Source organism: Cetorhinus maximus, chromosome 5 (genome assembly GCF_964194155.1).
Source record: "Cetorhinus maximus chromosome 5, sCetMax3.hap1.1, whole genome shotgun sequence".
Classification (NCBI taxonomy): Eukaryota; Metazoa; Chordata; class Chondrichthyes; order Lamniformes; family Cetorhinidae; genus Cetorhinus; species Cetorhinus maximus.
Window position 1 is genome coordinate 68,776,734 of NC_135883.1, and position 27,939 is coordinate 68,804,672.

The 27,939-nt window shown below is 41.9% G+C and overlaps 1 protein-coding gene and 1 long non-coding RNA gene across 6 annotated transcripts in view; one reads left to right on the forward strand and one right to left on the reverse strand.

Annotated features, from left to right (window-relative positions):
• Window positions 1-27,939, forward strand: part of LOC144680703 (signal-induced proliferation-associated 1-like protein 2) — a 637,588-nt gene that overhangs the window by 37,133 nt on the left and 572,516 nt on the right. The gene's annotated exons all lie outside the window — the stretch shown is intronic.
• Window positions 1,450-27,839, reverse strand: LOC144680706 (uncharacterized). Of its 2 annotated transcripts, none has more exons than XR_013576608.1 (3): window positions 27,787-27,839; window positions 10,850-10,984; window positions 1,450-1,490 (listed from the first exon to the last, which is right to left on the reverse strand). It is a non-coding gene; the product is annotated as an uncharacterized LOC144680706 (long non-coding RNA). The 2 variants fall into 2 exon arrangements; XR_013576607.1 differs by lacking the exon at window positions 1,450-1,490 and adding an exon at window positions 3,743-3,869.

The following is a 27,939-nucleotide window of genomic DNA, read 5'->3' on the forward strand; positions in this document are numbered from 1 at the left end:
GTTTCTTCCTATCTACTCTTCCCAAACCCTTCATAATTTTGAATACCTCTATCAAGCCTCCTCTCATCCTTCTCTTCTCCAAGGAGAACGGTCTCATCTTCTCCAATCTTTCTATGTAACTGAAGTTCCTCATCCCTGGAACCAATCGTGTGAATCTTTTTTGCATCCTCTCTAATGCCTTCAAATCCTTCCAAAAGTATGGCACCCAGAACTGGACACAATACTCCAGTTGAAGCTGAACCAATGTTTTATACAGGTTTAACAACTTCCTTTCTTTTGTACTCTATGCCCCTATTTATAAAGCCCAGGATGCCATATGCTTTATTAACTGCACTCTCAATCTGTCCTGCAAACTTCAATGATTTATGCACACATTCACCCAGGCCGTTCTGCTCCTGCACCCCCTTTAGAATTGTACCCTTTACTTTATATTGTTTCTCTGTGTTCTTCCTATCAAAATGAATCACACCACACTTCTCTGCATTAAATTTAATCTGCCCATTTCACTAACCTGTCCTTTTGAAGTTCTACACTATCTTCCTCACAGTTCACAATGCTTCCAAGTTTTATATCATCTGCGAATTTTGAAAATGTGCCCTGTACACCCAGGTCTAGGTCATTAATATATATCAGGAAGAGTAGGGGTCCTCACACCAAACCCTGGGGAACTCCACTATAAACCTTTCCCCAGTCCAAAAAAACCTGTTAACTACTACCCTGTGTTTACTCTCAATTTTGCATCCGTGTTGCTACTGCCCCTTTTATTTCACGACCTGTAACTTTGCTCACAAGTCTGTTGTGCCGCACTTTATCCCATACCTCTTTACATCTCATTAGAAAAATGGCACCGCCGACAGTACAATGCTCCGTCAGTACTGAAGTGGAATGCTAGCCTTGATTTTTGTTCCCAAGTGCTGGAGTGGGAATTGAACCCAGAACCTGGGTCAGAGGCGAGAACGCTACCAACTGAGCCAGCCACAAGGCTTAAAAATGCTGTTGCACAAAAAAGGAGTGTACAATAATGGATTTTATCTGTTGTGTTTTATACCATTTGAACACTCAACACTTAAGCTCTTTATACTTTTAACATCCTGTACCTCAAAGTTTGAACCTCCACATCATTGCATCTCTTTTATTCTTCTTTCCCCCACCTCATAGCTTTAATTAAATCCACATAAACCATTTCTGAGCTGAGTAGGTTGTAGTTAACTTGCTTCCAGATGTCTGCGAGTAATACACAGTAAATTAATAGTAGGAGGTGTCCAGAGTGTTTTGATAAACAAAATCCTCTGAATATTTGCTGATCTCTCCCTCATCTTCCTTCCATTGATGCAGTTGTAAACTAACTGTCTCTGGTACTTTTTTTCCCCCAGGGATTTGAGTCTCCTGCATACTTCTAATTAAACTTGAATCTTCAAAGGGACAATTTCAAGCAAGTTGTACACATTTCAAGAGATGAATGTCTTTGGACAAGTGAATTTGGATAGTACCTAAAGGGTAAAGAAAAAATCAAAAAGTTGATAATGTACAACTGTCAAACTTGCACTAAACTGGCAAAACGATGGTGCAGTTCTTCTGAAGTTTTGATTGCAAAGAACTGAGTGGGAATGTGAAGGTATCCAACACATTAAATATATGGAGAAAGCGAATCTAGGGGAAAAAAATAAACTGTAAGAGCAGGGAGGATACTAGTTCACAATAGTAAGGGGAAAATTTAGAGTTGATGTTTGGAAATTCTGAGCACAGTAATCAAGATTTGGAATGGACTTCTGTACATATGCCAGAGGTCAGCTTTATAAGATGGCTGTCAGGAACCCATTCTTCAGTTTAATTAGGATTTCCTTAAAGAAATCCGCTTTTTTCACTGGGATTGGAGGTTGTCAACTCGAATAAACTAGACCAATCGGAAGTCAAATCGGAATTTAACTGAAGAAACTAGACCATTTGGAAGGCACGGTTTCTCACACTGTTGCTGCAGTTTCTAAAATGAAAGTTTTAAAAATGTTTTGCTTTTCTGCAAGAAGTTTTCTGGAGCATTCCTGGCTTAACATCCAACTGCTACTGGAAAGCCATCAACTTGATGAAAGATGCTCTTTGGGTTGTCCAAAACTTACTGGTCTTCCAGTGCAAAGAGATCTCCAGAAATGGAGATAGAGAAATCAAGGAAAGTAAGGGAATGGTCAGAGATGGACTAGGTGAAGGTGAGAGATGGGTGGAAATTGGAAACCAAGTCGATGAAATTTTCCAATTTGTGGTGAGAGCAGGAAGCAGCACCAATACAGTCGTTAATGTAGCAGAAAAAGAGATGAGAGAGAGAGAGACCCCCCTCTCCTTGCCCGAGTTGGGCTGGAATAGTGAAAATCTACATACCCAAAAAAGCAGGCATAGATGGGACCCATGTGGGTATCCGTAGAAAAACCTTTTTATTTGGAGGAAGTGAGTGGGGTTGAAGGAGAAGTTTTTCAATGTGAGAACCGATTCAGCCAGGCGGAGGAGGGTGATGGTGGAAGGTCTGGTTTGCCTCTGTTCAAGGAAGAAGGAGAGACCTCTCATATTGTCCTGATGGGGAATGGAGTTGTAGAGAGATTGGTTGCCTATGTTGAAGAGGAGATGTGTAGGGCCAGGAAATGAACTGGTAACTGTTGAAGTGATGTAGGCATTGGAAGAATTGCAGATGCAGTTAGGAAGACACTGGACAAGGGGTGAAAAAAAAAACAAGGGGGTGAAAAAAAAGAGTTAAGATAGGAAAAAATAAGTTCATTGGGGAGGAACAGGCTGAAACAATGTGTCAACAAGGACAGTCCTGTTTATGGATTTTGGGAAGGAGGTAGAGCTGGGCTGTTCGGGGTTGGGGGACTGAGGTTGCAGGCTGTAGAGGAAAGATCTCCAGAGGAGATGAGGTCACTGACAGTCATGGACACAATGGCTTGATGTTCGGTAGTGGAGTCATGGTCCCGGTGTTGCAGGAAGCAGTGTCGGAGAGCTGGAGTTCAGCCTCTGCTGGGTAGAGCTCAGTATGCTAGACAACAACAGCAGGTTTAATGTTAGGATTGGACCTGAGATCCAGTTCAGAGGGAGAGGTTGGAGTGAGTGAGGAGAGTAGAGAATTTGAACTGCCTACGTCATGCCAGCAGTTCTTAATGAAAAGATCTAAAGAGGATAAGAGGCCAGAGGGAGATTATGACCTTGGTGCTTGTTTGAAAGTTCTGGCGATGAGGCATTCATGCTTTGTCTGCTCAGGCAACCGTCCGATAGGATCGACCATCTCCTTTTCCCACAGGGTCTTGAGGATGTTACATGTGGATAACTGCCTGATGGACTTGTGATCAGGTGTTTTTCTGCACAAACTTTTCTATGAGGGACAGGTGGTATGGCATAGTACAACTGAATGGAGCATTCAGCGGCAACGTGGCCAGGCCTATCCTTCGCAACTCTGGGGGCAGATGGAACCTCAGAACATAGTGACACTTGATGTTTGTATACTGAGAGCCTGTGCACAGCTTGATGCAGCTGCACACAAAGGTGGCTATGAGGATGAGAGTGATGTTGGGTATGATTTCCCCCCTTTTATTTGGAGGTTTGTACATTGTGTTCCTGTGGACATAGTCCCTTTTTGATCACCATATAAAGTTGGAGATGGCTTGGGTGACTGCCATGGTATAGGAGTGGAGCATAGGCCAGATCTGCACCATGTAGAGCAACACCGAGACGCCTTGCACCTGAACACCAGGTTCTTGCCTGCAATGGAGAGGGGGTATTGCTCCCACATGCCTAGTTTCTGTTCCACCATGGCTATATGCTCCTTTCAGTTTTAGGCGTATGTCCTGGCCCCTCCAAAACATATCCTCAGCACCTTCGGATAGTCAGACCTGATGATGAAGGGGACAAAAGATCAGACGGCCTCAGTCTCAAAGAATATGGCCATGCTCTTGCTATGATTTATTTTGGAACCTGATATTAGTTTGAACTGGTCCCAGATGCTCATCAGTCTGAACCAACAGTGGGTCCGAGCAGAAGATGGCATCATCCATGTACAGGGAGGCTTTGACCTGAGTGTTTTGGATGATCCTTCTGATCTGAACCATTGGCATGGTTCTTGGTTAGTGGTATGCATGACCTATCTTCCCTTAGACTGTCTTTCTTTCTCTCTCTCTCTCTCTCTGTCTCGAGACAAACATGTTACTGACTGATGTCAGTGATACATCATCATATATGTCAAATATTGGCATATTCATTTTGTTAACCCTTACACTACACTGAATACCTCCACTGCCCGGGATTGTCGCCTCTCCTATATCCATATTCTTCCCAATGGACTCAGCAAAAGGTTTGATACAAGATGGGAGAGAGGATAGCCCTGTCTGACCCTATAATTGATCAGAAAACTTTCTGATTCCCACCCATTAGTTGAAGCTGTGTTACTGAGATGTGTAGAGCAGTCTGCAGATTTCCCCCCAAACCCCATTTTGGAGAGCATTTCCATCATGTGGATGTGCGATATTCTGTCAAATGCCTTCTCCTGGTCCAAGCTTATGAGGCAGCTATTCACCCAGCTGTCCTGCACATAGGTGACCATATCCTTGAGTAATGCAAGGTTATCCGAGATCATCTTGTTGGATACACTGCAGGTTTGATCAAGGTGGATACCAGCTCCAGAGCAGACTTGTTGTGATTGGCAATGAGCGTAGACAAAATTTTGTATTCCATTAAGGTTGCAAACCCAAGAATGTTGGCAGTCTGTCATGTGAGAATTCAAAATTCACCTGTCTGTCTCTTCCTGAAATACATGTTTAATGCACTTTATTTTTATTTCCAGCAAAAATAAATCTTTTTGATAGATCTTGAAGAGTAGTATGGACTTGAATACACAATCCAGGCTGACACTCCAGTGCAGCACTGAGGGTGTGCTGTACCGTTTGAGATGATGTTTATGGATGAGACATGAAACCAAGGCTTTGCTTTTCCTCGCAGATGAATGTAAAAGATCTAATGGCACTATTTGAAGAAGAGGACTTCACCCTGGCGTCCTGGCAAATATTTATACCTTAATCAACTTCACTTAAAGGATTATCTAGCCATTATCTGAAAGGATTATCTAGTCATGGGTCAAAATCCCAGAACTCCCTCCCAGCACTATGGGTGTACCGACACCATATGGACTGCAGCAATTCAAGAAGGCGGCTCACCACTACCTTCTCAAGGGCAGTAAATGCCTACATCTTGTGAAAGAATTAAAAAAATGATCACATTGCTATTTGTGGGAGCTTGCTGTGTGCAATGTTGCTGCATTCCCTATGTTAATATCATGACTACATTCAAAAGTATTTAATTATCTATAAAGCCAATGTCCTGAGGTAATAAAAGACATTGTCCTTTCTTTTAACAATAATAGCTTAATACATTTGTTTGATTTTCCTCTCCAATTTTCATGGAAGATGTCCTTCTTGCATAGTGTGTGCTTCCTGTCCGCAAACATTATTTCCTGTGTGACAATTTTTAGTCGCGCTTCTATGCCATTGTAAATTGCAATGTTAACTTTTCTCATAAAGTTTTGTGAACTGTCACAATGTTGTTGCAGACCATGGCCACTAGATGGATATGTGAAGCGAGTTTCTGAAATCTTTCTACCATTTTCTTTGCCATATTGTAATGTATTATATATTTCAGTTCTTAGAACCAATTTTAAAGCTATAGTTTGAATAATTATAACCCTTCCTGGAGATTTTTTTGGCTTATAAATGGCTCTTAAAAAGCTGGAATGTTCACTCATGTCAAAAATCTGTATTTGTGTGAATGCTCTGAGATTTTTCTAGAAAATAAATCTCATTCTCAGCTCACACGTGACCCTTCAGTAATTTCTAAATTAATTACAGCTACAAACTGCATACAACAAAAATTATAACTAATTATATAGTTGTACTAACTAAACCCAGGAAAACTCAGGATCGCTTCATGGACTCTAGAATCTGACTGCACAGTTTGAAAACCTATACCATACAGTAGAGGGATACTTAGTTCTCATGGGTTGAAGAGTGATATCTCCTGTGTAGAAAGACTCAGGATGTTGGAAACTGTTGTTGTTGCTTGAACGTTAAGTGACCTTGCAAAATCAGAACATGCATTTAATAGCGTCTTTGGGAGTAATGTTGTGTATGCCTCCTGTCTTTCCACCTATTGTATTGAAAGTGACAGCTGAAAGGAATTTATCAGTTGTATGATTGACCTGATGGATGAACATCAAAAAAGGTTTGAGTAAATGGTTTCCACTCATTCTTGTACCTTACTGTAGTCACAACCCTTCCAGCTAATTAACACTTGAGGAGACTTCTTGGAGAAACATATTGAGGAATGTAATGGACTTTTCAGTTGAACATTGTCTTTGATTCTGTTGGTGACAGCCTTGCGTTTCGTAAGATGATTGTGCCATGGTAGGTCAGCTCTCTTACAGTAGACCAAATGTCCTCTATTTTACATGATCGTCCTGTATCTGAGGCCACTGTCCTGTGTTCTAGGCTGCATGGAGCAGGAACTCTGTTTGTCCCATGATTTTGACTTTTAAATTGCGCACATATGCAGTACCCAGAATTCTATTGGTTTTCTCTGGAAAGCAATTAAGCCCAGGCGATGTCAAAGTGCTTCACACCTAATTAAATACTATTGAAGCGTAACATAGGAAATTATTGTAATGTAGGAAATTATTGTAATGTAGGAAATATAGAGGCCAACTTACGCACAGTAAGCTCCCATAAACAGCAATCTGGTAATGACCAACTGATCTGTTTCAGTGATGTTGGATCAAGGGTGAATACTGGCCAGGATACCAGATGAACTTCCCTGCACAAGTGCCGTGGGATATTTTTGTCCATCTGAGACAGATGTTTAATGTTAAATGTCTCATCTAAAAGATGGGCCCTCCAACAGTGCAACACTTCCTCAGTATTGCCCTGAAGTGCTAGCCCAGATTTTGTGTTCATGTCTTTGGAGTGGGACTTGAACTCATGAACTTCTGACTCACTGAGGCAAAACTGACACCTTCAGAGAACTCTCACACCACTTGGGCTTGGCACATGTGTGGAATATAACTCCAGTGCCATTGGACACCACTGAAACTCCTGGATGTGTTATAAACTTACTGCAGAGAATTTTTAATGTTGTGAGGAAAGCAGACACTCCTGTTAAGGAGGGAGGAGCTATGTAGAGCTGAGGAATATAAGTACAGATTTGCGCTTTTAATTTGACTGGCATTGTACAGGTGTTGATAAAAGCAAAATACTGTGGATGCTGGAAATGTGAAGTACAGGTGTTGGTCAGAATTGAAATCGTGGCTGAATTACAGTGTTGTGCATACCTCAGTATTGAATGTAGGTTTTATTGTCTTATATTCATCATTCACTGCTACTGAGTGACTGCATAAGTATCGGATCTAGATGCCTCTAATTTTTTTGTTTTGGGAAGAAAATATGCACAATTGTGTACAATTTAAGTTGACAATTTGAACATTACAGTTGTATTATGGTGTAGTTATCCTGCAGACAACAACAGTTTGTATTTATCTAACACCTTTAATGTTGTAAAATGTCCCAAGGCAGTTTGCAGGATTATTAATCAAACAATATTTGACACTGAGGCAAAGGAGGAGATATTAGGATATATGCCCAAAATATTGGTCAAAGCAGCAGGTTTTTAAGGAGTGTCTTAAAGGAGGAAAGAGAGCTGGAGAGGTTTCAGGAGGGAATTCCAGAACTTAAGACCTTGACAGCTGAAGGCATGGCTGCCAATGGTGGAATGCTTAAAACCTGGGATGCACAAGATGCTAGAATTGGAGGCGAGCATCTGTCTCAGAGGATTATAGGGCTAGGTGGAGGAGGTTACAGAGATGGGAAGGGAAGAGGCCATGGAGAGACTTGAAAACAAGGCTGAGGATTTTAAAATTAAAATGTTGTTCAACCAATGTAGGTTAGCAAGCACATGGGGTGATTGGAAAATGGGAGTTAGTGTGAGTTAGCATGGGCAGCAGAGTTTTGGATGAGCTCAAGTTTATGGAGGGTAGATCAAAGGAGGCTGGTCAGGCATGTGTTGGAACAATCAACACCAGGGATAACAAAAGCATGAATGAGGGTTTCAGATGCAGATGAACTGAGACAGCAGTGGAGTTATACGATATTAAGCAGTTGGAAAAAGGCAATCTTAGTGATGGCACAGCTGTGTGGTCAGCACCATATTTGACACTGAGGTTGTGAACAGTCTTGTTCAGTTTTAGACAGTTACTTGGGAGACGGATGGAGTCAGTGGCTATGGAACGTTATTTATGACAGGGATCGAAGAAGATGGTTTCTGTCTCCCCGATTATTTGGTTGGAGGAAACTTCTGCTCACCCACTGTTGTTTCTATCAATTTGTCATCCATTTAACTGAGCAAAATAACATGAATTTGCTTCATAGCCAGTTTTATTTGATTTTACTTTACAATTTCCCTTTATGACTCTGAATAAGCAAAAGTTTAATCATTCTCGGAATGTGGCTATTGCAGGCAAGGTTGGCCTTTATTGTCCATGCATTGTTGCTCTGAGGGATGTTCTCTTGAACATCTGGTGAAGGTGCACACTTTGAGGGGGTTTTCTGCAACTGAGCAGCTTGGTAGGCAATTAAGAATAAACTACATTAGTGTTGGATTGGAGTCACATAGGCCAAAACAAGCAAGGATGGTAGGTCTTTAGTGACCAAGTTGTGTTTTTGTTTACAACAATCTGATCTCTTTGTGGCCACGTTTTGGTGTTAGCAGCTTTTTTTATTTCTAGATTTTTCAAGAACTGAATTCTCAAGCTGGCAGGATTTAACTTGCATTCTCTTGATTATTAGTCCAGTAAAATATTGCTTAAACTCAAACCCTCACTGGAAATGAGGGTTGTATATAGACATATTTAAACTCCTTATTTTTGGAGAGAGGATCAGCAGAAATAATTTAATGTTTAAAATATGACCTCAGGTCTGAGCAGCAAGATGTCTACTTGAAACTCCATAAGATCATTTGGGACTAAAGAATATATATAACTCTAAATTAATACAACTCCAGTGGCTGCATATAACATTGAAATAATTTTAAAGCCATTTTGTTAGATAATGTGTTTTGAATAAAACAGTACCACATGAAAGAGCAGCAAAAAAAAAAGTAACATACGTTAATGTAAAAGCTTATGAGGCTTGCTAAAACCATTCAAGCTTGGAGTAGAGTGCGAAAACTGTAAGAAAGGAGTAGTAGAGAGACCAACTCCTGCATCAGGAGCCTGGGGCACAATGTGATTTGAATTATTGAGTTAAAAAGTTAAATTTTGAGACCTCTATTAAGGAATATGTGTGACAATCATACTGACATTAAGAACATATAAAAGAGAGAGGTTTCTCACAGAAAGAGGAAGCCAGAAACCAAAAAAGATAGACACCCATGCAAAAGTATATGTTGGCCATGGAGAGATGAAGAGCCAGAAAGAACAGTGAGAAGACAGAATTCGAAAGTGAGAGAAAAAGATAATTCCTTTTTAAGAGAAAAACAGATCAACTGTTATGATATGTTGTGCGCTTTATGATGGAACAGACCTGTCATTTTAAAGTAGCATAACTGACTCAGAGGATCATCAGAGGTGTGGTGTATGTTTTTGGTTGTAGGCAAGTGGAAAGAGGGAATTGGCTTTTTCTCTTTCAAAAGCAATGCCTAATAATATAATTTGCACAACAGCTAAAGATGGCTGGTGCTACATGTAGTCAGGAAATGTGTTCACTGTGAGCATTGTGACTATTGAACTCCTTGATCTGTGATACATTGAAGCCACCTGCAAATCAGGATATGGAGTCCTGTCTTTGGCCACTAAAATGTGGAGGCAAATATTTTCATTGCTGAGCTCTTCCTGTTTGTAACATGAAGTGATTTGTTAGAGCGAGTGGGAATTGGGCTTGTTTACAGGATATTTACTGTACCACAGGAAGGAAAATGAGTTTTATAAAGCTGTTCATTGTGTTTAGGATGTTAACCTTTACCTTTTTTTAATGTTAGGCTTCGGAGATGGGATTGATTGTCCTGGAATTGTGCAGGACAAGGTTCTCCAAGCAATTATGTGTAGGTCGTGGACTCTGGCTTGAGTGTCAGGAGTATTTGGTGACGCTGAGTCCTTCAGCTCTGCTGAATACCAAACTTGCTTCCAGTTAGAATATCGCTGTTTTCGTCTGTTTGATTTAGAAAGGACTCTATAGGTTTATTCTCAGAGAGAGTAGAATTCAGATCAGACCGTTTCAAACCAATCATGTCAGATTTAAACAGGTGAAACAAAGCTATTGATTGAATTTGATATTCCTGGTGAATTAATAAGATTATGATTTGAATAGGAGGTAGGTGGAAATTGGTGCTTTAAGGGGTTCTGAATTACAATTAAGTCAAAATTGGCTTATGACTACTTTTATGGGTTAATCACACAATTAATGAGGCTGGTCATTTGATAATGATGGGTTTACAATAGCAAAAATATTTCAGAATTTTCAACCAGTATTATATTTGTATGTAGCCTGCAGTGTAGTATAATGGAGTATGTTTGACCAAGTCCCATCAGGGGTTAATTGTAACACTCTGTGATATCATGGAAGGAGGTGACATACACTTATGTGATCTGAGACTCCAGGAGAGTAAGCCTGGTCAGAAGCTAGTGTAAAGGGTGTTTTAATAACTCTAAATATGTTACAATAAAGTTGGAGTGTTTAATAGCCAGCAGTCTTTGAAAATGTAATGAAACTACTCCAACCTAACAACGCAATAATATATGGTAGGCAACAGTAAAAAAAGATGGTAATAGAAAAATCTTTACCTCTGCTGGAGCACTTCAGGACAATTGCAGGCCTAATTCAGGCTGAAGCATGGCCGAAATGTCTCAGGAGATTCACTTGATCGCACCCCATTGGGTCTCGCAGCAAAGCCAGGCTGTGAACAGGTCAGCACACTTCTGTACACAATAGGAGAATGTTCAGATGATATCCTAGTTACCCTGAGGATTGATGAGGTTAAAGCCACATATGCTGAGGTTATTGATACGTTGGAGACCTATTTCAACCTCCGCAAGAACACCAGTGTGAAATTTGCAAAATTCAATAAATGCACCTGGAGACACGGGGAAAACATCGACGCATTTATTAATTTGTACCAATTAGCAGAAGATTGAATCATACAGTGCAGAAGAGGCCCTTTGGCCTATCGAGTCTGCACCGACATGTGAGAAACACCTGACCTACCTACCTAATCCCATTTACCAGCACTTGGCCCATAGCCTTGAATGTTATGACGTGCAAAGTGCTCATCCAGGTACTTTTTAAAGGATGTGAGGCAACCCGCCTCCATCACCCTCCCAGGCAGTGTATTCCAGACCGTCACACCCTCTGGGTAAAAAAGTTTTTCCTCTCATCCCCCCACTAAACGTCCTGCCCCTCACCTTGAACTTATGTCCCCTTCTGACCGACCCTTCAACTAAGGGGAACAGCTGCTCCCTAGTCACCCTGTCCATGCCCCTCATAATCTTGTACACCTCGCTCTTCAGTCTTCTCTGCTCCAACAAAAATAACCCAAGTCTATCCAACCTCTCTTCATAACTTAAATGTTTCATCCCAGGCAACATCCTAGTAAATCTCCTCTGCACCCCCTCCAGTGCAATCACATCCTTCCTATAATGTGGTGACCAGAACTGCACACAGTACACTAGCTGTGGCCTCACCAAGGTTCTATATGAGAGTATGATATTCTGAAAGAGGAATTAATTTATGACAGGATAGTTGTTGGAGTAGTGGATGATGCATTGTAAGATAATTTGCAGTGCTGAGATGACTTGATGCTGGTGAAAGTGATTCAGTTAAGTAGACAAGCCGAGACTAAGAGGCAAAACCAATCGGTAGTCGGAGGAGAGAAGGACAGCCCAAATCCCAAAGTACAGATACAATTGAATTTGTCGGACATAAAAATTGGAAAATTGGGATAATAGAGAGAAGGAGACACGTGCAGCAAGAAAAGCAATTAATGGAGGCAGCCCAAACTAGATTAGGTGTTGTTGCTGCGGCAGAGAAAGACATAGGTGTGGGAATTGTCCCGCCAAAGACGTGCGGTGCCATTGGTGTAAACATATGGGATGTTTTCAGGCGGCATGTCGTAGTAGGAAAAATGGACAGAACACTCGAGAGGAAATTTTAAATGGAAACAGAGTGCATGAAGTAGAAAATTCACAAGCCGTTGAGATACCCTTCTTAGAGGAGAGATTAAAGAATTAAGCAGAAATTATCAGAGTGCAGAGACCCTGATAGAAGGTTACTAGACACACTCTAAACTAGATACTGGAGCAGCAGTCTCAGTTCTTTCAGATGCTGAATTATCGTTAAATAACAGAGTTCTTCAACCATCCTGCAAAAAGCTATACGGGCCTGGAGGAACAGAGCGGATGGTTCTGGGAGAACTAACAGTGACTTTGAAGCACAGAGAAAGTAATTACTGAAGTACTGTACGTAAATGAAGATTAGAGTTGTTTGCTGTTAAGTAGAAAGCCATGTATGGAATTGAATCTAATTCACAGAATAGAAAAAATAAGGAATGGTCAATCAGGAGACTTCAGAGCAGAATTCCCAAAGTTGTTTACAGAATTGACAGCATATCATATAACACCAAGCTCAGAAACAAAACCAATATGCTTATATGCAGCCAGAAAGCTTCCATGTCCGTTACTTCCAAAGGTAAAGAAAGAGATCGACTCAGTGGTAAGACAAGGAATTGCTTCATGTATGAAAGAGCCAATGAGTTGGTGCTCAGGCTTCTGAAGCCAAACAGTTCTGTAAGAATATGTATTGCTGAAAAAAAAGGACTTTTTTTTTGTCAACGCTTTTTGTCTTGTACTCATCAGGGCAATTCACAAGAAAATACCAATGCCAGGGGAAACAACAAATCTATACTGTATGAAAAGAGAGTGCTAATTGGCAACTAACCTGTGGTAGAGACATTGCCATGGAGAGTGCATCAGTGGATGGGGACACTTAACTGCCAAGCATTGTTTGAAATTTGAACCAGGCAGCTTGACTCTGGTCAAGACATTGCCCTGAGGAATGAATCAGCGAATGGCTGTCACTTACTTTGTTTAGCTGGAACATGTGCAATCTGTGTACATGTTCTTTCTGTCTGCAAAGAACAGGGCCCTGTATTAACATATGTAGCTTCCAGTACACGCAAATGCACCACACTGCGAGCCCAGCCGACGATCTTAAATTGGCTGTCGGTGTAATTTGTAGCACACTGAGGATTATTTAGCAAATGTTGTCCAACCACGGAATTACATCTGATATTGGACACTGTTTTGACCTTTGCAAGCAAGGGCTGGTTGGGTACGGTCTGTACCTTGCCCATTGCGAACAGTGGAAGGGACATGCTGTTTGATATGATCTGCCTGCTAGTCTTTGGGATGTACAGCCTACATACCTAGCATCACACTGGCACTGAAATTCATACACCACATTACTTATTTATGTGATAGACAGAACATCGTTTTGGCTTGACGGCAACATCCTGTTAGTGACGAATACCACTCGTGTTGCTACTGCATAGTAGCGACGTGAAACAGCTAGCTTCACCTGTAGCTCAAATTTTGACTTACCTTACCCTTCCAGGGTAATCTGAGGTAGACTGGGCACTTCTTGGGGCCGAAAGTGACGGCCTGGGGCCTATTCATGAGTTTGTACGTACGAAATGATCTGATCAGAGTAGCCATTATCCCACAGTATGTCTTTGATGCACCCAGTTTCAGCATTAAGCTTGCATGATGAGCAAATGACTTGGGCCCTATTTATAAGGCTGCCAATGAGGCAAACCTGTAGCACATGGAACTGTAAGAGTGCCAACGCGTGTATTGACCAGTGAAGGTAGGCTTGCGGTAAACCATGCTAGAGAACCCCTGGCAGATTTCTCAACTAGTACATCAAGAAAGGGGAGTTCATTTGACTGCTCCATTTCAAAGGTAAATTTGAGTGCAGGTTAGAGCCCATTAAGGCATGCAAGGAAATTATTACATGCATCTGCAGATTTAAATATAGCAAACATATGCCCACATATTGGAAATATGCAAGGGATAGGTGGTTAGGTGTCATTCCACCAAAGGCACGTTTCTCATGGAACCCAACAAAGATGTTTGCCCAGTGCTGGGCCTAGAGGGGATCCCATGGCAACACTATCTATTTGGGCATACATGGTGTCATTAAAGCTGAAGTCAACTGCATGAGTTACCGAGTTCATAAGCTCAATGAATACTGATTCACTCAATGGTGGCGAGTCTAGATCTCCATGATATAGTGCTGCAGCACAAATATTTATGGCTTCCTTAAGTGGAACTTTTGGCCCTGAAAGTGTTCAGTCTACCTCTGGCTTTGTTAAGTGAAACATTGGTGAATAGGCTAGCAATGTCAAATGAGCACATGGATACAGCATTGCCAACGATATGCAAGTCCTGTATGGCCTTCACAAATATGAAGGAGTCCTTCACCATGAATCTGGAAAACTTGCTCAAAACTAGTTGTAAAATTTGTCCACCCACTTGGCCAATTCATGCTGTGCAGAACCGGTCATAGATGAGATAAGGCATAACTTGTGTGTCTTGGGCAGCCCTTACGTACACAGACGCAATGAGCCATGAGGATGAACCCTGTCATATACATCACGTGGCTGCTCATCATTCTTACACAAGCATTTTTTTTAAGCTTACTTTCGAGCAAGGCTGTCTGGTCATGTTGAACGGCAGGTCCAGTGGATACGAATTTGGACCCATCATTAAGAATAGTGTGCATTTTATTGATATAAAATGGCTTGTTAAGGATGACTATTCCCGTCCCTTTATTAGGTTTACTGATGTGTATGTCCAGGTTGGTCTTAAGGTCACGCGTTGTGGTAAGACATTGCTGATGCATGTGAAAATCAGCAGGTCGTTCGGAATCCCATAATATGCATCAGCTAGACGTGCTTTCAAGGATCCAACGCCTTCTGTGGACACTGGTTTGTGGTGGGATAGTTGGGAGTAGAGGACGCATCCTCTACAGGATTGGGGACAGTACTTTTTCAGGTACAAAGATATGGAAAATGCCAATGAGTATTATGCATCATGGTCATTAACAGATACAAAGAAGAGATGCACAGTAACTAAAAAAGAAGCATTGACAGCTATGTCGGCATGCAAGAAATTTGATAACTATGTATTAGGTCTTCATATTACGATAGAAACAGACCACAAATCTTTAATCACACTATTGAATTTGAAAGAGCTTGCAATGATGCCATCAAGGGTTCAAAGGTTTAAATTAAGATTGATGAGGTTTGATACTCAGACGATATATGTTCGAGGGAAACAACAGAGTACAGCAGACTGTCATCATGCATTGAACCAGAGAATTCAGAAAAATGCAATATTGAATTTGTGGAAGAAGTAGAGGAGTTTGTTATAATGATAGTCCAAAGTTATCGGCAACTTCACGAGGATTGAGTGATATCAGATGCGGAATGTAAGCAGGTCAGAGAATTTTATATTGGAGGATGGTCAACATATATACCACGTCGTCCTATCTTGAGACTGTATTTTGAGCAAAGAGCACATCTGACAGTGAATGATGATTCACTGATACACAGTGATAGAATAGTAATCTCAAGAATATTGAGGCTTAAGACCTGAAATGCCTACATCAAGGCCATTTAACTATTTCCAAGTGCAGAGCCCGAGCATGGTGTTCAGTTTGGTTGCCAGGGATCTCAAAGTCATTGGAAGAAATGATATCCAGGTGTATCACGTGTTCAATTCGCAAACTGGAATCAAAAGAATCAGTAATGTAATTTTTTTTCCCTCAAGGCCAGTAAGAAGAAACAAAAGAACTTTGATTACAATTCAGCAACAGTGTGCAAAACAGAGACCAGAGAGGTCGTAATTATCACAAATGAGAGAAGACACTGAAGCTGGAGATCCTGAATCACCTTCTAGTTTAAATTTTTTGAACAGCGTCCAGAAGACTGACATCAGAATGAGAGTGCTTTATTTCCTACAAGGGAGAGGAGAACTAGGTTCAGTAAACATGCGAAGGCACCACAACGCATATCAATGTAAGAGAACATGGAGGAAAGAGAAGAGGGGGCAAAAAGAGAACATGGAGGGAGAAAAAAAATATTTACCTAAGAGAGCAAAAAGAGGCTACAATTCCTTTGGGACTACATAACATCGAAATTCCAGGAACGTCAGAGAACATTGAAATCTGAACAGAGACTTGAGAGAGAGATGTAGCATAATGGAGTATGTTAGAGCAAGTCCCATCAAGGGTTAACTGTTAATAGCCTGTGATGTCATGGAAGGAAGTAACATACACTCATTTTATCTGAGACTCTTGGAGAGTAAGCCTAGTCAGAAGCTTCTGTAAAGGGGTGCTCTTATAACTGTAAATATATTATAATAAAGTTAGTGTTTTGCAGTCAGCAGCCTTTGAGAATTTATTGAAACTACTCCAACCAAACAACACAATAAGAAATGCAGGACATGTTGATTAACAAGTAAAACTACTTTTACAGCAGTGCTTGGTATGAAAAGCTAGGTCTGTTACCAGGAGAAGGTTTAATGGTGTGAACAACAGTAATCGGTTCATGAATACTGTGGTTGGTTATGAGGAACCTGAACTTGGCAGTGTTAATACTGGCACCAACTTAAGTTGATCATTCGGACAACATTTGAGGAGGACAATTTTCTACTTTCCCTTTTAACTCTGGATGGATTAAAACCTAAAAAATGATAATACAGTACTTGCTCTTAACTACAAAATAATTTGCTAAAGGGGACTCTTAGTGATGAATGAAATATGTTTAGGAATTAGCAGAATGGAAACAAAATAATCATGTTCTGCTATCCTTAAGCCATCCTGTCACATTTGCTGTGTGTTTTAGAAATGGCTGTTAATTGAAAAGATGGGAAAGAACAAGACATTTGAAGTGGTGACTTAGTAAACTTTGATTTGGTTTGCAAAGATTGTGACAGTACATGTGGGGATTATGTAATAGCTGGTTTGGTGCTGAAGGGCAAATTTGGAATAGTACCACAATCTGTCTACAAGAACAATCTTTGATATGTGAAGCATGATCCTGAGGGAGCTGTAAATGTGTATTAGTGGATGATAGAGATGCACTTCAACTGATGATTGAAGTAAGAATGTACTGTACAGTAACCAAAGGACCATGGATGCTCTGTTTCTGAATGATAGTTACATTTCAGAGCCTTGCCTTTTGAATTGAGAGATGTAGCAGGCATGTGTTTCAGCCGATTATAATAAGATCTTGGGGTGAAGCAAAGAGAGTTTATAAATCAACGTGCCATGCGCCTCTTGGTATCTACCTGACAGTTCAAGATCACAACTACTTCCCCTGCCCCAAGGATCAAGGAGAAATCGTGTGTGTTTTGAGTTACTAAAAGCAGAGAATAGGAAATGTACTTTGTTCTGTCCTCACCCACCAACGCTTGAAATTCTAAAGCCGAGATTTAGGGAATATGTTGACCGGTTGTTGAATATTGATCTTCCATCTTTACTGATTACAAAAATAATACTTAGTTGAAGTTTCCTTTACCTGGAGTAATTGTTGATCTGATTTAAATGCAGATCCACACAGGGCTGCCCTTGGGTCAGAATGCAGAGGTACCGCACACAGATGCTTTCTGTAGTGCAGTGTGATTGTATTGTGGGAGACTCCTCATTGTTCGAGTATGTCAAAGCTGTAAATGATTTAATTGTCTTCTGTGGGTCCTTTCATGACTGAAGAGTCTGTTGTGGAATCAACATGGATGCCTTCTGAATTGGCAGTTCATATTGTCGTCGTTGGTGCTTGGGGGAACTTCTGCAGCTGCGTCATCTCTGGCCTAACTCTGGATCACATATTGCAACTTTGACATAGATGGTCCTCGAAACTTGTCGAGCTACATTTCAGTGCTTGCCTCCATGTGGGCTGGTTTAGCTGCAGTGTTTTTCCAATGCAGAAGTTTGCACTCTTTGGTGTCCTTAAATCATTTGTACTGATCACCTTGATGTCATTTGCCCTGACACAGTTCCAGATAGAAGGTCAGCTTGGGAATTCTGTAATTAGAAGTGTGGGAGGCCTGGACTGCCCATCTAAGTTAAATTTTCTAGATGGTGGTCACCATGTTGTTGAGCCCAGCAAGACGGAGGACCTTATTGTTTGTTATTTTGTCCGGCTATTGAATTCTCATGATGGACGTCGGGTGTCTTTGGTGGAAGCGTTCCAAAGCTTTGATGTGGCACCGAAAGCAGATCTAGGATTCTGCTCTGGACAGCAGAGTGATAAAGATAATGGCCTGGTAGAGTTTGATTTTAGTCTTCAGCTTAATGCCATGCTGCTTCCAGACATGATCATAGAATTGGTGAACATATGAAGAAGGAGCAGCAGTAGACCATTTCGCCCTTTGAGCCTGCTCAGCCATTTCATAAGATCATGGCTGATCTGATTGTGGTCTCAAATTTCCTATGTACCCCTTATACCCTTTGACTCTCTTGTCAGTCGAGAACCTACCTAACGCAGCCTTAAAAATATTCAATGATCCTGCCTCACTGCTCCCTGGGGAAAAGAATTCTACAGACTAATGACCCTCAGAGAAAATAAAATTCTCATCTCCGTCTTAAATGGCAGATCCCTTATTTTTAAATTTAAATTGTGTCCCCTAGTTCTAGTCTCTCTCACAAGGGGAAACATCCTTTCAGCATCCATCCTGTCAAGTCCCTTCAGGATCTTAGATATTTCAGTAAGCTCACCTCTCATTCTTCTAAACTCCAATGGATATAGGCCCAGCCTGTCCAACCTAAGATGAAGGGTTATCTTATGAGGAAGCGAAGTAGAGTGAACCTTCTTTGCACTGTTTTTAGTGCAATTATGTGCTTTCTTAAATAAGGAGACCAAAACTGTATGCAGTACTCCAGATGTGGTCTCACTAATGCCCTGTACAACTGCAGCAAAACATGCCTACTTTTTTATTCCATTTCCCTTGCAATAAATGACAGCATTCCATTTGCCTTCTTAATCACTTGCTGTACCTGCTTACTAACTGGTTGTGATTCATGTACCAGGACTTGCAGATCCCTCTCCATTTAAATAACATATTGCTCTTCTTTTCTTCGTGCCAAAGTGGACAAGTTCAAATTTTCCCACATTTTACCCCATCTGCCAATTTTTTGCCCACTCACTATCTAAGTCCCTTTGCAGACTCCTTATGTCCTCTTCACAACTTACTTTCCTACCTATCTTTGTGTCATCAGCAAATTTAGCAATCGTACATTTGGTCCTTTCATCCAAGTCATTGATTGTAAATAGTTGAGGCCCTAGCACTGATCCCTGTGGCACCCCACTCATTACATCTTGCCAACTGAAAATGACCCATTTATCCATACTGTCTGTTCCCTGTTAGCTAACCAATCCTCTCCATGCTGATATGTTACCACCTACACCATGAGCCCTTATTTTGTACAGTAACATTTGATGTGTTAGCTTGTCAGATGCCTTCCGGAAATCCAAGTAAAAGCACATTTACTGGTTCCTCTCTATCCATATTGCTTGTTACTTCTGTTACGGACAGAAAAGGTTTTAATTTAAACAACCCTGATTTTTTTCCTCTAATCCCCCGTCCATAAACAGAAAGGTGTTTTGACTTGTTTCTCCTTTCTAAGCAGTGGCATACTTCTCAACCCCTCAATTTTGGTATGATCCATTTTTCTACTAATGACCCCACAGTGAACTCAAAGGGTTAGTTTATTTGCACACACTGAAAACATGGGGACGGGGCCTGGGTTCACTACGTAGTCCCCTGTGCACTCATACAGTAAAAAGAGCTGAAGAAAGAAAGATTTGCAGGGCAAAGACCACAGAAAAAAACAATTATTGTTTCACCGGTGTCCAGAGTTCAGAATAAAGTGTAATGAGGTATTCTTTCACAGAGGTTGGCAGGTTGAACTGAAGCTGGATAATTCACTTTTCCAGTAGAGTTGACTTCCATGATAAGGTAGGCCCACAGAGGTGGATCAGTCTTGTAGGTGATGGTGTAGAAGTTCCAGTCGAAATGCTATAGATGGGGCCAGACACTTAAACTTGGAAAGAGCCCCTTTTCTGTGCTGCTGATTGGAAGATGGAAAAAGTGGCAGACTGAGCTTTGCAGCTCCACAAGGCAATATTACTGGTTCCACCAGCTGGGGAGGAGGAGGGGTGGGGTGTGTGGGAGGGTTGGATCATATTACATGACTCGCACCTCTCGACTTTTGCTTTAACTAAGGGTGTGTATCCCTTTGGGGTGCTGAGATTGTTCATGTTCCAACCATTAAGTCTCAAAGGGGGATTGTGGGGTCCTTTACCCTAGCAGATGAATTCGCTCTGGTTGGCCAGGCCTGGCTTATGAAATGTAGATGGTCTCCATGTAGTTCTCTTTGAATTTGGCCTCTGCAGCCCATGGGGGGCCATTAGGATCTCTTCAGAGATAACGAGGCTTCTTTGACACTGCCAAATAGCTCCTTCTGTTCAGTGTCATGCCAGACATAGCTTCAGCCATTTTAAAAGGTCATTGTCCAATTTAAAAAAAATTAATATTAGAAATGAGAATATTATAAAAATATAGAGCATGAGGTCTTAGCCCCCTGACTGTTCCTCAAAGAACTCCAATTAATAAATTAACCAAACACTATTTCCATTTCATAGAACCATGTTGATTCTGCTTGATTGCATTAAGATTTTCTAAGTGCCCTATTGTAACATCCTCAATAATAGATTTCAGCATTTTCCCCATGACAGATGTTAGGCTAACTGGCCTGTAGTTTTCTGCTTTCTGTCTCCCCCCTTTCTTGAATAGAGGATTTACATCCACTATTTTCCAATCTGATGGGACCTTTTCAGAATCTAGGGAATTTTGGAACATTAAAACCGTTGCATCTACTATCTCAGTAGCCACCTCCTTTCATACCCTAGGATCCATCAGGACCTGGGGACTTGTCATATTTTAGTTCTAATAATTTCCTCAGTACCCTTTCCATGGTGATTGTAATTGTTTGAGTTCCTCCCTCCCTTTCATCTCTTGATTTACAAATATTTCTGGGCTGTTATTTGTATCCCTAGCAAAACTGGAATCAATGGGAATCAGGGGGAAAGCTCTCTGCTGGTTGGAATCATACCTAGCACAAAGGAAGATGGTCATGGTTGTTGGAGGTCAGTCATCTCAGCTCCAGGACATAACTGCAGGAGTTCCTCAGGGTAGTGTCCTAGGCCCAACCGTCTTCAGCTGCTTCATCAATGACCGTCCTTCCATCATAAAGTCAGAAGTGGGGATGTTCGCTGATGATTGCACAATGTTCAGCACCATTCGCGACTCCTCAGATACTGAAGCAGTCCATGTCCAAATGCAGCAAGACCTGGACAATATCCAGGGTTGGGCTGACAAGTGGCGAGTAACATTTGCCACACAAGTGTCAGGCAATGACCATCTCCAACAAGGGAGAACCCAACCATTGCCCGTTGATGTTTAATGGAATTACCAACACTGAATCCCCCACTATCAGCATCCTGGGTGTTACCATTGACCAGAAACTAAACTGGACTAGCCATATAAATACTGTGGCTACAAGAGCAGTTCAGAGGCTAGGAATCGTGCGATGAGTAACTCACCTCCTAACTCCTCAAAGCCTGTCCACCATCTACAAGGCACAAGTCAGGAGTGTGATTGAATACTCCCCATTTTCCTGGATGAGTGCAGCTTGCGCAACACTGAAAAAGCTTGACACCGTCCAGGACAAAGCAGCCCGCTTGATTGGCACCACATCGACAAATATTCACTCCCTCCACCACTGACACACAGTAGCAGCAGTGTGTACCATCTACAAGATGCACTGCAGGAATTCACCAAGGCTCCTTCAACAGCACCTTCCTAACCCTACCACCTAGAAGAACAAGGGCAGCAGATAGATGGGAACACCAACAGCTGGAGGTTCCCCTCCAAGTAACTCACCATCCTGATTTGGAAATATATCGCAGTTCCTTCACTGTGACTGGGTCGAAATCCTGGAACTCCCTTCCTAACGGCACTGCGGGTGTACCACAGGGACTGCAGCGGTTCAAGAAGGCAGCTCACCACCATCTTCTCAAGGTCAACTGGGAAGGGCAATAAGTGCTGGCACAGTCAGCGAAATCCACATCCTGTGAATGAATTAATTTTTAAAAAATGCTCTACAGTGAAGACGGACAAAACATCTGTTCAATGCATCCACCATTTCCTTAGTTTCCATTATTAATTCCCCAGAGTTCCTCTCCAGAGGACCAACACTCACTTTAGTTACTCTTTTCCTTTTTAAATACCTGTAGAAACTCTTACACTCTATTTTTATATTTCTAGCTAGCTTTCACTCATGCTATAATTTATCCCTCATTATTCTTTTAGCCATTGTTTGCTTTTTTTAATATATTCTGTCCAATCTTCTGACCTGCCCCTAATCTTCTTGGAATTGAACAGATTTTTATTTCAATTTGATACTATCTTTAACTTCCTTAGTTAGCCACTTCCCCAAGAAGCCTGTCTTCCTCACTGGAATATATTGTTGAGTGCTATGAAATATGTCCTTAAATGTCTGCCAATGCATCTCTTCTGACCTATCTCTTAACCTAATTTCCCAGTTCACTTTAGCCAGCTCTGTCTTCATACCCTTAACTGCCTTTAAGTTTAAGACACTAGAGTTTGACCCACTCTTCCTTCCCTCAAACTGAATGCAAAATTCAATTGTGTTATGACCACTGCTATGTAGAGGTGCCTTTATCATGAGATCTTTAATTAATCCTGTCGCATTGCACATTACCAGGTCTAGAATAGCCTGCTCTAGAACGTGCTACTCTAAGAAACTGTACCGAAAACACTCCATGATCTCATCTTTCAAATTGCCATTGCCAATCTGATTCATCCAATCTATATGTAGATTAAAATCGCCCATGATTATTGCCATACCTTTCTCACAAGCTCCAGTTATTTCTTCCTGTATGCCCTGCCCTATAGAGGACCTATAATCTTCTCCCACAAGGGACTTCTTATTTTTGCTATTTGTTATCTCTACCCAAACTGATTCTACATCTTGAACTTTCGAACTAGGGTTATCTCTCACTATTGTACTAATGTCATCCTTAATTAACAGAGCTACTGCACCATATTTTCCTAGCTCCCAGTCCTTCCCAAATGTCATGTACCTTTGAATATTCAGGTCCCAGCCTTCGTCATTTTGCAGCCAAGACTGTAATTGCTATCAGATCAGGCATATCTATTTCTATTTTAGCTGACAATTCATCCATTTTGTTACGAATGCTACGCACGTTCAGATACAGAGCCTGTAATTCTATTTTCTAACTATTTTTGCAGCCTCTAGCCTTATCTGCTGGTGCACTCTTATGTTCATACACTGCCTCTTCCTGCTGTGCTCTGATTATCATAACCGTTATAGTTGCATTTCTCTCTTGCCTTATCCTCTTCCTTTAATTAATCACATCTTTCCTCATCCCCACTATTTAGTTTAAAACCCTCTCTACTGCCCTAGTTATATGATTTGCCAGGACACTGGTCCCAGCACAGTTCATGTGAATACCGTCCCAAAGGTACAGCTCCCACTTTCCCAGTAATGGTGCCAATGCCCCATTTCTGCCATGTCAATCTTTGAGCATCACATTCAACTCTCTGATCTTATTTACCCTATGCCAATTTGCTCATGGCTCAGGCCACAATTCAGAGTTTATTATCTTTTTGAGTCCTGCCTTTTAATTTGGCCCCTAGCTGCTCATACTCCCGAGGCAGAACCTCTTCCCTAGTCCTGTCTATGTCATTGGTACCTATGTGGACCACGTCAACTGGATTCTCTCCGTCCCACTGCAAGTTTCTCTGTAGCCCAGAGAAGATGACCTGAACCCTGGCACTGGCCAGGGAACACAGCCCTCTGGACTCTCTCTCTTGGCTACAGAGGACTGTGTCTATCCCCCCTGACTATACTTTCCCCTACTATCACTATGTTCCTATAACTCCCCCTGGTTGAATAGCTTCCTGTACTACGATGCCATGTTCAGTTTGCGCATCCACCCTGCAGCACCTGCTTTCGTCCGTACAGGCTGCAAGAACCTTTAACCTGTTGGACAATTGCAAAGTCTGAGGCTCCTCCACGTTTTCCACACCCATATGTACCTCACTCGCAGTCACACCCGCCTGTCCCTGGCCATGGACTAAATCAAAAGACCATAACCTAAGGGGTATAACTGCCTCCTAGAGGAAAGTTTCCAGGCAATTTCCCCATCCCTGATGCATTACAGAGTCTAAACCTCAAACTCCAGCTTATTAACTCTGAGCCAAAGTTCCTCGAGTCACAGATACTGCATGTTACGTTCTTCCTTTCTTCAACATAAACGTAGCAATCATACACAAGGATTAGTGAAACAATAATGTGGATTCTTTATTTGAAGATGAGACTATATACAGATAGAGTTAACTGGCTGACTTATACACACATCTTACTCCTAGCCCTGCTGCTGGTAGACTGATTCCACATCATGGGACTACTACGTCATACCCTGTTGAAGTGGTGATGATTAACAGCAGTTTAAGATATGCGCCCTTAAAGGTGAATGCACATCATATCACAACACCCTTTTTTCTAACTAAAAATTTACCCTTAAAAAAACAAACTCTTTACATGACAACTCAGAGAAGAACATTGTGTCTGAATTTACTTTGACACAGAGCAATAAATTTACAAGTCTCTGAAACATATCAGCAGTTTGCTTATATGCCCAGCCTTAGTTGTGTTGATTTTTGCTGAAGGCTGCTGTATGTTTTCAGAATGCTGGTTAGGGATGCTTTATTTATGTTGCACCTTAGAATATGCTGAAATCGCAATAGGGTTACTCGTTTCTGGTTGTGGCATTGTCCTGATTTGGCATCTGTTTTGTGGCACTGCCATGCCATTTGGTGTTCGTTCTTGTTATGATTTTGGTTCTGGGCATATGCTGACTATTTCTGCTACAATCCAGGTGCTATCAGTTGTGTGTTGTACTCAAACTTTCTGTCAGATGTTCAGGTTGGGTAATTTGTTACCACATGCTGGTCGTGGGCATCTTTTATCTTACCCAGTAGTGCATCACGTACTCCTGGGAGTATGGATGAGTGATGACTGGGGAGGTTTATCTGCACTTATCTGCCGAATAGCAGTTCTGCATTGGTTCCGCAGTATGATGTTTGCGAGTTCAGAATAGGTCTACGTATTCATTCAAACAGTATTGTGTAGCCTGTTGCAGAGTTAGGTGGTCTTCTCCCAGTGTAAGCACAGGGTCTCCGATGGTGCTCCTTGTGGTCTCTGGCCTTCGCCATTGTCTTGATGATACCATGAATCGTGACCAAGGAGAGGTCCTTGCACGTCGGTAGGCCTGCAATCACTGGACCTGCGGTGTCCACGACTTGAAGGGTGACCAGGTTGAGTTTTTGTAGTGACACTTGAGTGTAGTGGGTGGCAGGGATGGAATCTCTGAGTCATTGTATGTGGTGAGTTCGGCAGTTGTTGGTTGAATTATCGCTTGCTACTTCTGTGAGGATTTGCACTTCGTAATGCAAAGTGGAAGGATTTTTTTTAAATTCATTCATGAGATGTGATTTATTGCCCATCCCTAACTGCCCTGTTCAGAGGGCATTTAAGAGTCAACCATCTTGCTGTGGGTCTGGAGTCACATGTAGGCCAGACCAGGTAAATACGGCAGATTTCCTTCCCTGAAGTTCATTAGTGAACCAGATGCGCTTTTACAACAATCGGCAATGGCTTCATGGTCATCATTAGACTTTTAATTCCAGATTTTTATTGAATTCAAATTCCACCATCTGCCGTGGCGTGCTTCGAACCCTGGTCCCCAGAGCATTACCCTGGGTTTCTGGATTACTAGCCCAGCAACAATGCCACCATGCCACCGCCTCCCCACCTGCAGCAGTATCAAGTTTAGTATATAGGTCGCGCTGACCCTTCATCTGTGGGCATATAATCTGGATGGTGGCAAAGACTTCTGTTGATACCACTATGCTAATAGATTCTTTGATGTTTACCATGCTGAATGTCGGCTCACTTTGAGTGTTGGATGTTTTGGTTATCCTCATTTTACTGTGTTGTTTGGCTAGACATTTTGTGGATCTTGTCTTGATGCTGCTTGGTGCATGTTCTTGGCTGTTTAGAATGCTGTACCTGTCTGGCCTCTGGTTGTGGCTTCTCATGATGTCAAACCACTTGTTTTGGCCTATGCTTTCTGCATTGACACTTCCAGTGTCCTCTGGTGCCACATGCCTTACGTTTGAAAGCTGGGCAATTTCTGGGTGCATTATTTAGACCGCACTGCCCACATTGCTTGCTAGGCTTGCCTGTATTAGGTATCGTGCCAATGGTGGATGATTTATGCATAACCTGTAGGGTCTTTCAACCCATTAGTATGGCTTCATATGTGTCCATTTTGCAGTAGTACTCCCAATGTGTGTAACCTTTGGGTTGGTCCAAGAGGCCTTTTTGGAACGCTTCTGTTGGTGCTATCACAAGCTTGATTATTCTGTTGGCTAGCTCTGCTGCCATGAAGCCCACATCCCTTGCCTCAGCATCTACCTGTGAATTGGTCAGTGGCCTCTGTTGGTTGTTGCCTAAAGGACATGAATTCCCAAAGGCGAATTCTGAAGCTGAGCTTCACTCGTAATTGATCTTTGAGTGTTGACCATATTTTTTTCTGGATTTTTCAGATGGTCGTCAGACAGACCTGATGTGTTCAATCTGTGGAAGTCTTCACTGCCTACAGCGGTGTTAATTTTAATGGCTAGCTTGTCTGGTTTGCAAATATTGAAGTCCAGAAAACACAGCTCGACACATTATCGGATCAAAGTAAATTCAGATAGGAGACCTGTGGCCTTCAAATTGAGTGGAAATTTTGTGGTCATCTTTGAGCTTTTTACTGTTATCTGGAACTTTTGCCAGCTATGCTGGGGTTAATTTAAAATTGAGTTGCAGTACCTTTAGTGGCCACCGTTTCAGCTGGTTAGAGGTTAATGCTTGACTGCAATGGTGGCACTTTTGAACTCTTCCTGATTTTTCCCAGTTTAACTCTAAGCTCTTCCCACAAAAGTGATTTTGGAGGGCTTCCGAAATGAAATTAAACAGTAAAAAAAGCCTTTTCACAGGCTTCTTCTGGCTGCTAGCAGCTGTTACCGATTACATTCTTTCAGCCAACCCTGCAGTATTTAGCTTCAGCAGCAACGGGCAGGATTTTCCCCTCGGCAATTTGGGGGCGGGGCCCGCTTGCCGAGGGGAAAATGACGCGGGATGGTGTCGGGAGGAATCCCCGACGTCATCCCGATCCCTTTAAATTTTTAGGTAGGTGGGCAGATAGCGAAATCAGCTGTCTGCCCGTTGACCTGTCAATGGCCAATTGAGGCCATTGACAGGCTCATTAAGATAATTAAAGACCTGCCCGTGCAAGCTTAAGGCTGGCAGGCAGGCCAGGAGCCCCAGCGGGCTTCTGATTATTCATGAAACTTCATCCACTGGCGGGATGAAGTTTCATGTCCGTTTTTTAAACATTTAATAAACTTTGTGTTTATTATTAACATGTCCCATTTCGTGTGACATTGTCACATGAGGGGGACATGTTAATAATTTCAATATTTATCTATTTTTAGACTTTAATTACCTGTCACGAATCTCCCTGAGACAGGACTTTGCCTCAGGGAGCAGTGCGCTCTTTCGCGCGCATGTGCAAAAGAGCGCACTTTGACAGATGGGGAATCCCTCCCCCACCCGCACAGGAAGGACATAGCGCTTCCTGTTGGGCAGGCTGTGAGTG